Source organism: Podarcis liolepis (assembly GCF_965112155.1).
Source record: "Podarcis liolepis genome assembly, chromosome: 4".
Lineage (NCBI taxonomy): Eukaryota > Metazoa > Chordata > Lepidosauria > Squamata > Lacertidae > Podarcis > Podarcis liolepis.
The window spans coordinates 95,631,914-95,647,389 of record NC_139558.1 but is presented as its reverse complement, the minus strand read 5'-3'; the positions used below and the strand labels follow the sequence as shown (position 1 = coordinate 95,647,389).

At 45.4% G+C, this 15,476-nt stretch overlaps 1 protein-coding gene across 16 annotated transcripts in view; it reads right to left on the bottom strand.

The window, feature by feature from the left end:
• The window catches only part of TENM4 (teneurin transmembrane protein 4), a 1,515,223-nt gene that overhangs the window by 454,587 nt on the left and 1,045,160 nt on the right, over nucleotides 1-15,476 (bottom strand). For all 16 annotated transcript variants that reach the window (XM_083499088.1, XM_083499080.1, XM_083499085.1 and 13 more), the window contains one exon: nucleotides 14,384-14,487. The gene's annotated coding sequence lies outside the window, so the exon portion shown is untranslated. The remainder of the gene's footprint in view (nucleotides 1-14,383; nucleotides 14,488-15,476) is intronic.

Sequence of the window (15,476 nt, the reverse complement as noted above, 5' to 3'; positions counted from 1 at the left end):
CAGGCCACATCCCAGCTACTCCAGTGGCCAGCCTATGAGAAATTTGCACGCAGGACTTGAGCACAGCACTCTCCTCACCTCCTGTAGCTTCCTTCCAGCTACAAGTAGGCAGAAGTATTGATGCCTCTGACAGTGGCGGTAAAACATAGTCGTCATGCTTAGAACATAGAATTGTAGAGTTTGATGTGACCACGACAATCATCTAGTCCAACCCCCAGCAATACAGGAATCTCTCTTTTTTCCTTTCTTTTTTAAAATAAAATCTGTTAATTTTCACATACACAAATATACACGAGTTACATAATATGCAAAACAGAAAACGATACAAATGAATAGAAATGATGAAATAAGAAAAGATAAACAAACAAACAAATACAATATATTACACTTATGTGACAGATTAAAATATATAACTTCCAATAATTCTCATTATACTACTTATATTATCTGTATTCCTTGCACAGATTCATATTAGTTTGTTTTTGTGTGTGTGTGTGTGTGTGTGTGTGTGTGTGTGTGTGTGTGTGTATAAAATCCACTATTATATTTTATGTAATTCTTGGTTACCAGTATCACTTTAAGTATCTTATTGTTTGTACAGTACATTTTAGAGTATTCTTTAAATATTTTCCATTCCCTATATACCTTCTGGTTTGACACTCCTATAATTTTTCCAGTCAATTTTGCTAGTTGCAGGTATTCTGTCATAAGAATTTGTCACTTGGAAGAATGAAATCTTACCAACGATTACAGAGTGGCAATACAGGAATCTTCCATCCAATGCAGGTCTCGAACCCACAGCCCTGAAATTAACAGTCTCATGCTTTCCCAAATGAGCTATTCCTCAGCTGTCATTGATAACCTTATCCTCTGTGAAATTGTCTAATTCTTCTTTAAAATAAATTTAAAAAAATTAAAAATTGTGCATGTGCACTTCTTCAGATACTGCACACCAAAGCTTATACCCAGAAGAAACTTAGTTGGTCTTTAAGGTGCTACTGGACAATTTTTTATTTTTTAAATTGATTTTGACTGCGTCAGACCAACATGGCTACCTCCCTGAATCTTCTTTAAAATTATCCAAGTTGGTGGCAATCACAATCTTTTGAGGGAACAAATTTCACAGTTTAACTATGAACTGTGTGAAGGGTTTTCTCTGATTCTTATCAAGAAGCACCGAGCTTCTTCTAAAAAAATTATGTATGTGAGGACGATCATGGGTGGTCCTCTGCTGCATGGAACAGAATACCCAATTCTATTTTTCCCCCTGTCCATGCATAGAAGTGGCACATGGTAAATGCAGCTCTTTGCAGCCCCCCTGCTCATGGAGCGCTGCTCTTTTTTTAAAGAATGGAGTTGGAAGGACCCTGAGGATCATCTAGTCCAACCCCCTGCAATGTAGGGATCTCAGCTATAGCATCCATGACAGATGGCCACCCAACCTCTGCTTGGAAACCTCCAAGGAAGGAGAGTCCACCACTGTGATGGCCTGGGACTCGGAACCAGAGGAGTCTCAGTGTGCACCGGATCCTTTGCCTCAGGCATCACCTGAACCAAGTCTGGGGCCTGATCCTGAAGAGTCCCAGTCTGCACAGGTTCCCCTGCAACAAACACCAGTTGGTCTGAGTCAGGGGCCTGAGCCTGCCCTGGCTCCAGATGCGGGGATGACCTTGTTGCCTCCAGATGGGCCATCACTTACAGCTGCTCCACTACCGGTTGGGTCAGGGGAGGCTGAGGCGGCCCCTGGGTCTAGTAACCCACCGACGTCTCCCGAGCTGCAGAGGTCTGAGAGAAGGAGAGGCCTGAGTACTCGCAGGAGGAGTGCTCGCCTTTGGGCGAGACAGGGAGGTGAGTCGCCGGGGGATCAGGACCAGCCGTTACCCAGATAGAGATAAAAGGCTGTCGGACCTGGCCCCAGGTTGCAGGAGCAACATTGCTGTATGCCAGACCCTGCCTGAGATCCTGTACCTGTCCTTGCCTGGTTTCCTGCCTCGTGTCCTACCTTGGCCCTGTCAGACTGACTCCTAGCAGAACCTTTGGATTCTGGACTGATCCTGCACTGCATTTCACGGGTTACCCCTGGGCTCAGCACAGTCGCATTCCGAGGGAGAAAAGCAGGGCATTCTGGGATTAAATAGAAAACTGGGACGGCTTCTGTAAATCCAGGACTGTCCCTGGAAAATAGGGACACTTGGAGGGTCCGCCCTCTCTGCTTACCCTCTTCAATTCCCTCCTCGTTCTGGGAGACAGTGGAGCAGGAGGCACTTGGCTCTTTAATTGCCTGGCCTGCCTCTTCCTCCTCTTCTTCAAACTCATCTTGTGCTCTACCCTTCAGCTCTGAAACTTCCCTGCCTTTGATGCTTGCCTGATGGCTGGTACAGTTCCCCCAAAATCACGGCTCTCATCTCCCCACATCAGACTCCAGCTCCCCTTCCCCTGGTGTTCACTCATCAGCATCCTGCGAGATTATTATTATTATTAATGCCCTGCGCATCTGGCTGGGTTTCACCAGCCACTCTGGGTGGCTCCCAACTGTTAACGGAGAAATCTGAGGGCTCCCTTGGACAAAAAACAAGGACACCAGCCAGGAATACCAGAGCAAAACAGCAGCCAGTACACAACAGAATATTAAGAATAATAAAAAGCAATAAAACATCAAACATTAAAAACTTCCCTAAACAGGGCTGCCTTCAGATGTCTTCGAAAAGTCAGATAGTTGTTTATTTCCTCGACATCTGATGGGAGGATATTCCACAGGGTGGGCGCCACTATTGAGAAGGCCCCTCTGCCTGGTTCCCTGTAACCTCATTTCTCACAGGGAGGGACCCACCAGAAGACCCTCAGTGTCTGGGCTGAACGATGGAGGTGGAGACGCTCCTTCAAATATACTGGGCAGAAGCCGTTTAGGGCTTCAAAGGTCAGCACCAACACTTGGAATTGTGCTCGGAAACGTACTCAACATTTTACATGCCCACTTTTCCTAATTCATGGATTTGGGGACACTTTTTTTGAGGGGGGGATTGGATTGGAGAACAGCATCTCAGGAATCTGAGGACTGTCAAAGGATAGCTGGGCTTTGGTTTGCACAGTGCAAGTCAGGTAAGATGACACAGAAATGCAAACCGTACGAAGCCATCCTCCCCCTTGCCATAATATGCTAAAGGCTTCTGCAAACTGTCTTCTCTAGCACTGTCATAAATAATGAAAGCAGAACTCGGCATGTCAAAATAAATTAGAGCACTGCCTCGCACAATGCGAGATCATCAATTCCACCACCCCAGACTCATCGCCCACTGCCCTACCTTTCTGCCGCATTCGCTTCCTTGCTAACTTGGAGGGACCCCCAGTTTTGCAAGTATAGGCAGGATCGGGGACTGTGCATCCAATTTTCTTTCTTTTGTGATTTCACTGCTAACTGCATTGGCTTTGTACATGTGGGTGTGTATGCATTTCCATTCATTGGTACCTATTTCAATATTTGTTCCACCTGTCCCTACGTACCTTTGTGAAAGGTTTGCATCCCTGGTAAATATGAATCTATGCCAAAACCAAAACTAGGCTGGTCTTGTCTGGCTGCATTTCATATATGCATGTAGTTTTAATTCTATTGATGTTGAATTAATAATAATAATAATAATAATAATAATAATAATTTTTATTTATACCCCGCCCTCCCCAGTCAGAGCCGGGCTCAGGGCGGCTAACACCAGTAAAATTACAGTAAAAACATAATAGGGAAAAAACAACAATTTAAAATACAGGTTAAAATGCAATTTAAAATGCAGCCTCATTTTAAAAGTAGCCCATAGATCAAAACCACAAGGGGAGGGAAACATAAGGGTCAAACTGAGTCCAAATCAAAGGCCAGGCAGAAGAGCTCTGTCTTGCAGGCCCTGTGGAAAGATGTCAAGTCCCGCAGGGCCCTAGTCTCTTGTGACAGAGCGTTCCACCAAGTCGGGGCCAGTGCTGAAATGGCCCTGGCCCTAGTTGACTGTTTTAAGTTATTGTTTCTTCTATGTTTTTAAGCGACTCCCTAGCTAGCAGGAACAGTGGTAAGGGATGATGGGAGTTGTAGTCCAAAAAGAGCTGGAGACCCAAATTTGGGGGAACCCTGGTCTAGAGGGTACTATTCTGGCTACCACCGTTCTAGAGTCTTGAATTATTGGCCAGAGCAAACCCATCACAGCCTCTCCTCTCCCACCGAGACGTACTGGGCAAATCTTCCATTTGCACAGATGATCTTAGCAACAGCAACAACAATACTGAGCGGAAAATGCAGAAGTGGCCCATTTCACTGGTTCCCATGGTAATAGATGGTGCTAAGAGCTGTAATTCGGAAGCCTTCACATTGTGAAAATGAGACGCAAAATGTATCATATTAGGGTAAATGGCTCTGCAGAAATGGGGCAGGTTAGATAAAATTGTATACAAAGATGCACATGTTAGGAGAAATTCCGACGAATTTCCTTGAGGCCTTTCAAAATAATCTGCAGACTGACACACAAATGTGGACTGAACGTCAAACTAGAAAAAGTAGAAATTAAAAGAAACCGAAATTGCCATTTTTGCCCACCCCAAATATATGAAAACCTGTGTCCCGTGGGGGTGTGTGTGTGTGTGTGTGTGTGTGTGTGAGAGAGAGAGAGAGAGAGAGAGAGAGAGAGAGAGAAGAAAGAAAGAAAGAAAGAAAGAAAGAAAGAAAGAGAGAGAGATAGAGAGATAGATGCTTTGCAAACTCTTCATTATGGACAACCTGGAGAAAGAGTTCAGTTTTGCATGCAAAATAGGATGCCCAATTTATTTATTTTTGCATGAGTAAATGAGCGATATGGAAATCCAGCAGGATCCTTTATTGTTCCACACCTTTGCAGGAGAATTGCACCAAAGTTTGGCAAACCTCTGTCTCAAAATTTGCATCTTCACCAAGGTTCATTCGCTAGAGCAGTAACTTAACCGCAATATTCATGCATGCATATACCTGCTTGGTACCTGGGTTATCTAATTGTCTTATCAACTGGTAAGGAAAATCTGAAATCCGGAGAAGGACGTGAGTGTTATAATCCTCCTCCCAATTTGACAAGGCAATTCAGATGATCAGCCCCCTGCCATGTGGCAAATGTTTGTTTGCCTCCATCCTTCATTTCCCGAATTCTTGTGGCTCAAAGAATCTTGAACATCCAAGAATCTAAGCAGCAGATAAGCAATTTTAGCCAGAGGAATGGGCAGATGTGGGATTCCAAACCTACAACGTAGGAACAAAGAAAGCCAAACTGCCTTCATAGAATCAGAGTTGGAAGGGACTCCCCTGGGTCATCTAGTCCAACCCCCTGCAATGCAGGTCTGACTGTTTGCCCATGAATTCCATAATGGTCTACTAGGAATGGGCAGATTTCCAGCTGAAGAACATGGGAAGCCACCTCACAGTGAGCCAGATCCATTGGTTCCATCTAGCTCCGCATTGTCTACACCAGACTTCCTCAAACTCGTCCCTCCAGATGTTTTTGGCCTACAACTCCCATGATCCCTAGCTAGCAGGACCAGTGGTCGGGGATGATGGGAACTGTAGTCTCAAAACAACTGGAGGGCTGAGTTTGAGGAAGCCCGGTCTACAGTGTCTGGCAGCAGCTGTCCGGGGTTTCAGGTGAAGGCCATTCCCAGCCCTACCTGGAGATGTTGGGAGATGCTGGAGACCTTCTCCTTGCAAGACATGTGCTCTGTCACTCACAGATCCTAACTCAGTGGCAATTCAGTAAGAGCCAGGTCAGGACATCTAGTATCCCTTTAGTTATTCAACTGTATTCTAAAAGGAACAATAAAGAACACCAGTCTTGTTCATGGGATAGATTTCCATTGTAGACACAAGATGGATAAGCAAATACCTGAAATTTGCACTCCCATTTCGGCTGGGATTCTCTGACACCCCTAACTGCAACCCACAGGTACTGGAAACAAAATTTGGTGATACGCAATGTCCAGACTCTTTATATTCAAAAGAATTTTACTTTCATAAACAAAAAACCGAGAAGAAAATATTTACAGTCTCACGCTTATGCACTTTGTTCCTATAGAGAGCTCCTGCACAGGTTTTTCCCTATTAATGTTTTAGGGATCTTCCTCAGTCTGTTTCACTTCAGATAGGTCACACTGACACAACACTGTCCTCAACAGTATCCTGAGAAGCCTCTCTCAGCAGCCATTCTCTCTCAAACACACAGAGAACAGTTAAAAACAACAGCTATTGGAATAACAGTCACAACAGAATGGAATGCTACTCATGTGGCTCACAGTCAGCCAATCACAGGAGAGATACACAGTAATTGAACATAAGTAAACATTCCCATTTCAGGAAATTAAACCATTATCCTTAGCACTAGATATGCCACAAGCCTGATCTAGCAGCACTCTTATTATGAAGTATTTCAGGATGCTCCATGTGAGACCATGGTGAAAACGGTCCCCCCTCACCAAAAAGCTCAACAACTTTGCTAAAAACAAATTTTCACTTTTTGAAATATGGCAACCCTAATGGTGAGGGCTGAAGATGAAGTGGAACTTAAACTTCCATGCACCATGCAGTGGTTCTGTTATTTACTGAGTTGAATGGGATCCAAAATGCAGCAGTTTGATTGGTCCTAGAACAATAGGATTCAGAATGCAGCAGTCTGATTGGTCCTAGAACAATGCAGCAGTATGATTGCTCCGCAGGAGCCACCCAGTCCAGCTCCAGGTAGAAGTGAATCCGCAACCTGATTGGCCTACAGGAGAATGCCGTAATTAGCCAATCACGTGAGGCCCATTGTGTAAATAATGTATATAAAGCAGATATTTTGGGGGAACTTTCATTCCTCACTACTATGAGCTGAATAAAGAGCATGAAATCCACACTCGACTCTGAGTATATTTCAGGTTCTATGACAGATGTTGAGGAACTCCACCAAAGAGAAGGTGATGTAAAAAGAAGAGAAGTTCCCTGAAAGCAGAAAGTTTGAAAGCCACACATCTTGAGACACTGGCAACTGGCAATGAATTGGGTGAAAAGACTCCTGGGGAAGGCGGCGAACTTATGACAAACTTCCACCCCCAATATATTCTCATCGGATTTTCTTCTTTACCTTCAAAACCATTTCTTCCTTGCTTCATTTCCCCAAGCCCTTTGTGTGTTCGCTTTGTCCAAACCCATTGGGGGGAAACAGAAAGGGAAATGATGGATTCAATTTTGCACAAAGGGATTGCCTGTGGATTTGCGAGATGCCCAGAAGCCCCCGAGAGCGGAACGCTGGGACTTCTGGATGTGCCACCAATTTTTTGTTATAAAATAAAAGTGACAGCAACTCACGCATAAGTCTATCTAGAGAGAGGCAGAAGTTGCGCTTTGAAGTCGAAGCGAATCTGCGAAGGAAGGTTTGTGGGGAGAAGATGACGGAAAGGCACTCAAAGCAGAGTTTGGGGGAAAATGTAGGTCTTGTTCATGCGTCTCATTTGCCACATGGGGATAAGCCAAAGTTTCATGGGACTTCAAGATGGAACTAATAACATCTCTTCAATAAAGAGCAGAGTTGTTTCTGCCATTACGCAGAGAGAGTCAACCCCTCAGGCAGGTGGTTTGGGGTATCATGAAGGGGCAGCAAATAGCTGGCTGTTTAATTTATTCTTATTGTGTTTTTCTGGAGAGGGTCTTTAGGGAAATTCATGCCTTAGGTGACAAAATAACTGGGCTGGCCTTAAGTAGTCTGTATATTGAATCAGGTGATGTCTCTGCAGAGACATCACCTTGCCAACAAAGGTCCGTATAGTTAAAGCCATGGTTTTCCCGGTAGTGATATATGGAAGTGAGAGCTGGACCATAAAGAAGGCTGATTGCCGAAGAATTGATGCTTTTGAATTATGGTGCTGGAGGAGACTCTTGAGAGTCCCATGGACTGCAAGAAGATCAAACGCATCCATTCTGAAGGAATTCAGCCCTGAGTGCTCACTGGAAGGACAGACCGTGAAGCTGAGGCTCCAGTACTTTGGCCACCTCATGAGAAGAGAAGACTCCCTGGAGAAGACCCTGATGTTGGGAAAGTTTGAGGGCAGAAGGAGAAGGGGACAACAGAGGACGAGATGGTTGGACAGTGTCCTTGAAGCTACCAGCATGAGTCTGACCAAATTGCGGGAGGCAGTGGAAGACAGGAGTGCCTGGTGTGCTCTGGTTCATGGGGTCACGAAGAGTCGGACACGACTAAACGACTAAACAACAACAACAAATTGAATCAGAGGTGGAGGGCACTACGTAGAAAAGCTGAAAACCGCAAGATTCAAGACAAGGAGTCTATGATCAGTCTAGGACAGGGGTGGCCAACTTCCAAGAGACTGCGATCTAGTCACAGTGTTAAAAACTAGCAGTGATCTACCTCCTTCTTTGGGGTTCAGGTCAGAGTTGTTGAACTTTTTTAAGAAGGAGGAAGGCCCATTTTGAGGGAGTTCGGATAAAAGTTGTTGAGTTTTTTCAGGGAGGAGGTAAAATGTTGAGCTTTTTTTAGGGGAGCCACAGTTGTTCAGCTTCTTTGGGGGGAGCCCATGATCTACCAGTGATTTACCACAGACGTCCAGTGATCTACTGGTAGATCACGATCTACCTGTTGGACATGGCTGGTCTAGGACAAGTTTTGAAACCCCTGGGGATGGGGAGACAACTCACAATAAGAGGCTTGTTGATTTCTGTGAGTCCTGGTGGCTATAGAATTGATCAGAAAGCAACCCAAGGTTTTCATGTACAGTAAAAACTGTTCCAAAACCAAAGAATTCCAAAACCAAGGCACAGTTTCCCATAGAAAGTAATGCAAAATGGATTAATCCGTTCCAGACGTTTTAAAAACAACCCCTAAAACAGCAGTTCAACATGAATTTTACTAATGCAGGGCTCTGCAAACTTTTTCAGCGGGGGGGGGGGGTCCACTGTCCCTCAGACCTTGTGGGGAGCCGGACTATATTTTGAAAAAATATATATGAACGAATTCCTATGCTCCACAAATAACGTAGAGATGCATTTTAAATAAAAGCACACATTCTACTCATGTAAAAACATGCTGATTCCCGGACTGTCCATGGGCCGGATTTAGAAGGCGATTGGGCCGGATCCGGCCCCCATGCCTAAGTTTGCCTACCCATGATCTAATGAGACCATTGATCCATAAAATGAAAGCAATGAACAATGTGCTGTGGTCACGCGATCAGTCAGTAGCTGAACTGGGTTCCGCACAGTCACAAAAACAAAATGAAAAGATCCACAAAATAAATAACAAAATAAATAACAAAAACACAAAATAAATAGCAAAAACAGACAAACATCAGGGTAACATTCAAAGCGGAAGTGCGGCACTCAAAACGGAGCACGTTCGGCTTCCGAAAAATGTACACAAACTGGAACACTTACTTCCAGGTTTGCAGTGTTTGGGTTCCAAGTTGTTTGAGTACCAAGGCGTTTGAGAACCAAGGTACAACTGTAACCCAAAGGCAAGTTCGAATGCAAAAAAGATCTTGTGTTGGTGCGCTGAAATTAGGGTGTGCATAGACCAGGCGTAGGCAAACCCCGGCCCTCCAGATGTTTGGGACTACAATTCCCATCATCCTTAGCTAACAGGCTCAGTGGTCAAGGATGATGGGAATTGTAGTCCCAAACACTGGGGGCGGGGCGGAGTTTGCCTATGCCTGGCATACACCCTTCTGCTCCATTTGAAAGGCAGGGATGGTCTGGGGAGCCTGAGAGTACTCCCCCAGCCAGGATCTTATCGCGTGACCCTACCTATCAAGCCAGAACAGGAGAAATCTTCCCCAATGGAATGGCTGTCTTTCAGGAGCTTCTGGGGAAAAGAAAGTTTTTCATGCAGCTCCTAGTCAAACTATGGAACTCCTTTCCCCACAGGAAGCAGTGGAGGCCACCAACATAGTAAAGGTAAAGGGGCCCCTGACCATTAGGTCCAGTCGTGACCGACTCTGGGGTTGTGGCACTCATCTCGCTTTATTGGCCAAGGGAGCTGGCATACTGCTCCCTCTTCATGTGGCCAGCATGACTAAGCCACTTCTGGCGAACCAGAGCAGCGCACAGAAATGCCGGTTACCATCCCGCCGGAGCGGTACCTATTTATCTACTTGCACTTCCATGTGCTTTCGAACTGCTAGGTTGGCAGGAGCTGGGACCGAGCAACAGGAGCTCACCCCGTCGCGGGGATTCGAACTGCCAACCTTCTGATCAGCAAGTCCTAGGCTCTGTGGTTTAACCCACAGCGCCACCCGCGTCCCGCCACCAACATAGATGGCTTTACAAGAGGATTAGACAAATTCTCGGCTGAGAGGGCTACCAGCCATGCTGGCTATGCTCTTGCTTCCACAGTTGGATGCAGCAAAGCTTCTGAATACCAGCTGCTGGAAACCACAGGAGCGGAGAGTGACTCTTGCGCTCGGATCCTGCGTGCTCGTTTCCCATGCTGTGAGAACAGGTTGCTGGACTGTATGGGCCATTGGCCTGATCCAGCAGGATCTCCTTACTTTCTTGTGTTGGCCTTGAGAAGAAAGGCTTTGTGGACACATGAAACCATACGAACACATCAGACCACTGGTCCACCTCGTTACGCATTGTCTGCACTGACTAATAATAATAATGAATTTTTATTTATACCCCACCCTTCCCAGTTCAGAAAACCAGGCTCAGGGTGGCTAACAACAAATTTAAAACATTTAATTGATGCAAAAAACAAAAAACAGCATAAAATACAGTATAAAACGGGCATAACAATAAATTCAGAATTCAAAAATCAATTTAGGGGAAATCCATCCAATAAACATTAGATGATCACCAGGGCTAGCTGGCTAGATTAGTCCTATTTGGGCCAGTGAGGAGACCAGGGGAGAATTAGCTGTGGGATCCCAGAGCGGGTAATCTTCGTAAAAAGGAGAGGGAAGGAAGGGGAATGAAAGATCAGGCTAAGTTCAAATGGAAAGCCAGGCAGAATAGCTCTGTCTTACAGGCCCTGCAGAAGGAAGTTAAATCCTGCAGAGCCCTGGTCTCATGGGACAGAGCATTCCACCAGGTCGGAGCCATCACTGAGAAGGCCCTGGCCCTGGTGGAGGATAATCTGACTTCCTTAGGGCCCAGGACCTCTAAACTATGATTATTCATGGACCTTAAGGTCCTCTGTGGGGCTAGCAGGGTTTAACAGCCTCCTATCAGGTAGGGCCTTTGGCACAGCCAGGTGCCCTGACTGAGCACAGTTCCTACATGTAAGGACACTCCTGTTCTAACACAACTGCAATATTTTGCTGCAGGTTCCCACTTGCGATGACTAACAACTAATTGCCACCTCCTGCAGTCGTGCTTTTCTCTTACTGTTCCCAGACCCACAAAACAACTCCAAAGGCATATTGCATGCAGATGGTTCCCCCGGTTTCTCTTTATCCATTTCTGGGTTCCCTTCCCTTTTAAACACAAAAGCAACAAGGCTGAAGAAATCTAATTTTCACGGCAAGAAACCAGCATTGTAGGCAACGCGACAGAAGGAAATGTTTTGTCTGTGCTTGGGGTAGGGGGAACCCCCCCCCCACGACAATCTTTTGCAAAGCAAGATGTGATTAACAAGCAGGAAGCAAGCGCTATGCGATTCTACAGGATTTGGTAATTGAATCCACGAAGGATAATGACGTTGACCTTCCCATTTGGAACTAAACTAGGCATTCAGCTTATAAGTGCTGTTCGCATTAATTCTAATTGCCCATACATGGCTAACGCGGCAGGATACTACTGGGAGGACAAGGAACAGGTAAATAATGATTACCATTAGCCTGTTTTACTAACAACATCGACAAAGCAAGGAGTATTTATGACAATGGTTTCTGGACCATGTAAAAGGCAGATTTCGACATCTGGATGCCATCGCTCCAACACAAGGATTTCCCTCCACGTGCCAGAGCCCATGCATCAAAGCATATTGTAAGGACATAAAGTCTGCCCTGTTGATTCAGACCAAACATCCTTTGAGTCCAGAATTCTGGCTCCGAGGATCAAATGGTTATTTCTGATGATTGTTACTTCGGATGGAATAATCTCCGTTCTCTTGTTCTGGGGGTTCTTGCCAATGTTCCCAAGAAGAGTTTGGATTTGATATTCCGCTTTATTACTACCTGAATAATAATAATAATGTATTATTTATACCCCACCCATCTGGCTGAGTTTCCCCAGCCACTCTGGGTGGCTTCCAATCAAGTGTTAAACACAATACAGCATTAAATATTAAAAACTTCCCTGAACAGGGCTGCCTTCAGATGTCTTTTAAAGATAAGATAGCTGCTTATTTCCTTCACATCTGAAGGGAGGGCGTTCCACAGGGCGGGTGCCACTACCGAGAAGGCCCTCTGTCTGGTTCCCTGTAACCCCACTTTGCACAATGAGGGAACCACCAGAAGGCCCTTGGTGCTGGACCTCAGTGTCTGGTATGAACGATGGGGGTGGAAACGCTCCTTCAGGTGTACAGGACGAAGGCCCGAAGGAGTCTCAAAGAGGCTAACATTCTCCTTTCCCTTCCTCCCCCACAACAAACACTCTGTGAGGTGAGTGAGGCTGAGAGACATCAGAGAAGCGTGACTAGCCCAAGGTCACCCAGCAGCTGCATGTGGAGGAGCGGGGAAGCGAACCCGGTTCACCAGATTACAAGTCTACCGCTCCACTACACCACACCAGCTCCCAAGCAGATTTAGGGAGGGGGCAGGGGACACAGAGGGAGCAAGTCCCATGGCAATGGCAGGACTTATCACACTGCTTCCTGCTAGTGCAACAACCGAGTTGGAGCCAATGTTTGTTCTCTGTACCTATTTTGCAATACTCCCTTCATCTGACCTTAGGAACAAATATAGCGACATGTTTCATAGGGGCAAAGGAAGCTTCCTTGTATCGAGCCAGACCATTGGGTCCATCTAGCACAGTACTGTCTGCTTTGACTGGCCATGGCTATTTCTTCCAGAGTTTCAGATAGGGGTCTTGGACATGCCTGGGACTGAACCTTTGGACCCCCTGCAAGCAAACTGGATGCTGTATCACTGAGCTGCAGACCTTTTCCTAAATCAGGATATTTATGGTCCATGCCACATATGCATGTGTTTACTTGTAAGCCCTCTCCATCTAATCTGGCATTAGAATAAAATAATAATCTGTACAAAAATTGGCCTACATCTCTGTGTATGCGCACACATGCATTTTCTCACAAAGTATGCTCTTTGGGAAATGCATTTTATTCCAAAAATGTGAGTTTCTACGTGCATTTGGGTATGTTCCTTGGGCCGAGAATCATGTTGGGGCCTTCCGAGAAGTGAGAGATCCAATGCACAGCTACATTTGACTTGCACATTCACCCAGGGGGCGAGGACCAGGCCGCCTCATATTGGAAATCGCAAATACAATATTCACAAATGTAATTCACAAATACAAAATTCCTCAAGCATCTCTGTGGAGGTTTCATTCAGCTCTCATGAGAACTTATAAGGAGCTTCATACTTTAGATTTGCCCATCTACCTCAGCATTCTCCAACCTGGTGCCCTCTAAATGCTTTTGACCCTACTCCCATCATCTGCAACCAGTGTTCCTAGCAGTGCCGGATTTACATATAAGCTAAACAAGCTATAGCTTAGGGCCCCACTCTTGGCGGCCCTTCCAAAAATCAAAGGAACAAAAAACTGGATGTACATTTCCAAAATATAAGATAAAAAACAAATAAAATAAAACCTACATCCAGCAACAGTGTTTTGTGTTGTGTGGGCTCCTATGATGTAAGGAATGGGCCTCACTTGCTTCCTAAAATATCACAGGTTTGCTTGTTTCTATATATAGGGTGCCTACATTCTGCATGTGCAAATGGCTTTAGATACTTATTAGGTCCATAAATTACCATCTAGAATAAATTCAACACAAAAAACAGTGACAATTTGTTGTGGACACAGGAGAGCTGGACATATAAAGGGCCCCATTAGCTTCAGTAGCTTAGGGCCTCACCAAACCTAAATCTGGTCCTGGTTCCTAGCTATTTAAAGACTTACTGCGTTCAAGTGTACCCAACCAGCATGGGACAAGGCAAGTCTTCATTTGCCTTTCACTTGGCACTCGCCACACCGAAAGATAAAGTTGCCTGGCAAGCGCATGTGTGTACACCTAGTTAGAAAACATTTCCTTCCATTTCTATATTGCAAACAGATCTTTGCCAGTAGCCACCCCACTGCTAATGATCTCTGAAACGGTCCCCTCGGCTGCTCTTGTTGACTATTCCAAAACACCACCTGGACACACTTAGAAATGCAAGACTGCCCACGGCAGAAGCAAAAGCTTTCCCCATGCGAGATAAAATTCGGTGTGGATGATACCTGGCTCCATTACAGCAGAAGCAAGACTAGCAGGGGCCCGAAGCTCTGCAAATCCCTCTTTGGTGTCATCTGATCTTCCTTTAAGGGCAGCCCAGAAGAACATTCTGAAAAAGGAGAGCAAAGAAAGAGAATCATTCCACGTGTGTTAGGCCACCGGAGGAGTCAACCATTTTCCTCGGCGGAGCTCCGCTGAGCAAGTGAAACACATACACAATTAGCAAATTAATTAGGTGGAGAAATAGTTGGATGGAGTCCATTGCACTGCCAGGCCTTCTTCCTTCCACCTAGAAGAACGGTTTTATTTTTATTTTAACCCTCACAGTCCTTTCCCAGGTGTCAAGAGTTCATATCACCCTCCTTCCCCTGTAAATGTAGATGGATCAGAGATTAGCGGACGTGGAGACTGTGGCAGGCTATGAGGAGGAGATCTTGACCTTGCGCAAAAAATACCCAATGCGAGCAGCCAACTGAGAATTAGCCAAAGGTGCCAGCTGTCTGAAAGAACGTTCATGCCTCAGAGCTGAAAGACACAGATTTTCTATCCACAGCCTAAGAGTGCCTCAGCCAATGATGTCTACTAGAGCCAGATGAAAGGACATAGGCCCATGACCTATATCTATCATCCCGCCTTTCTCCCAGGAAAAACAATCTCTCAAAGGACCTGTTGATGACATTTTACCATTGTACAGTGGAGAGTGTATTAACTTATGGTCTGTGTGTGTGGTTTGGGAGCTGCACGGTCAGGGGAAAAACAATGCTGTCCAGGGTTGTAAAGACCGCGGAGAGAATAATTGGGTGCACCCATCCCACCTTGGATCAAATCTATGCTTCCAGGTGCCATAAGAAAGCTGCAGAGATAGCGCAGGATAGTGCACACCCCGGAAATGATCTGTTTCAGCTTCTGCCTTCTGGAAGAACGTCCAGGGTTATAAAGACTAGGACTAGCCACCTGAGAAACAGTTTCTACCCAAATGCGATTTTGGTTTTAAATGCATTGTAAGGAGTCTGTATGGGAGTATACTGTATTTAAAAATGGGGTATCCGAGTTTTTAGGGGGCTAACCAGGTTGGGATAGCTGGGAGAGCAGGCTTGT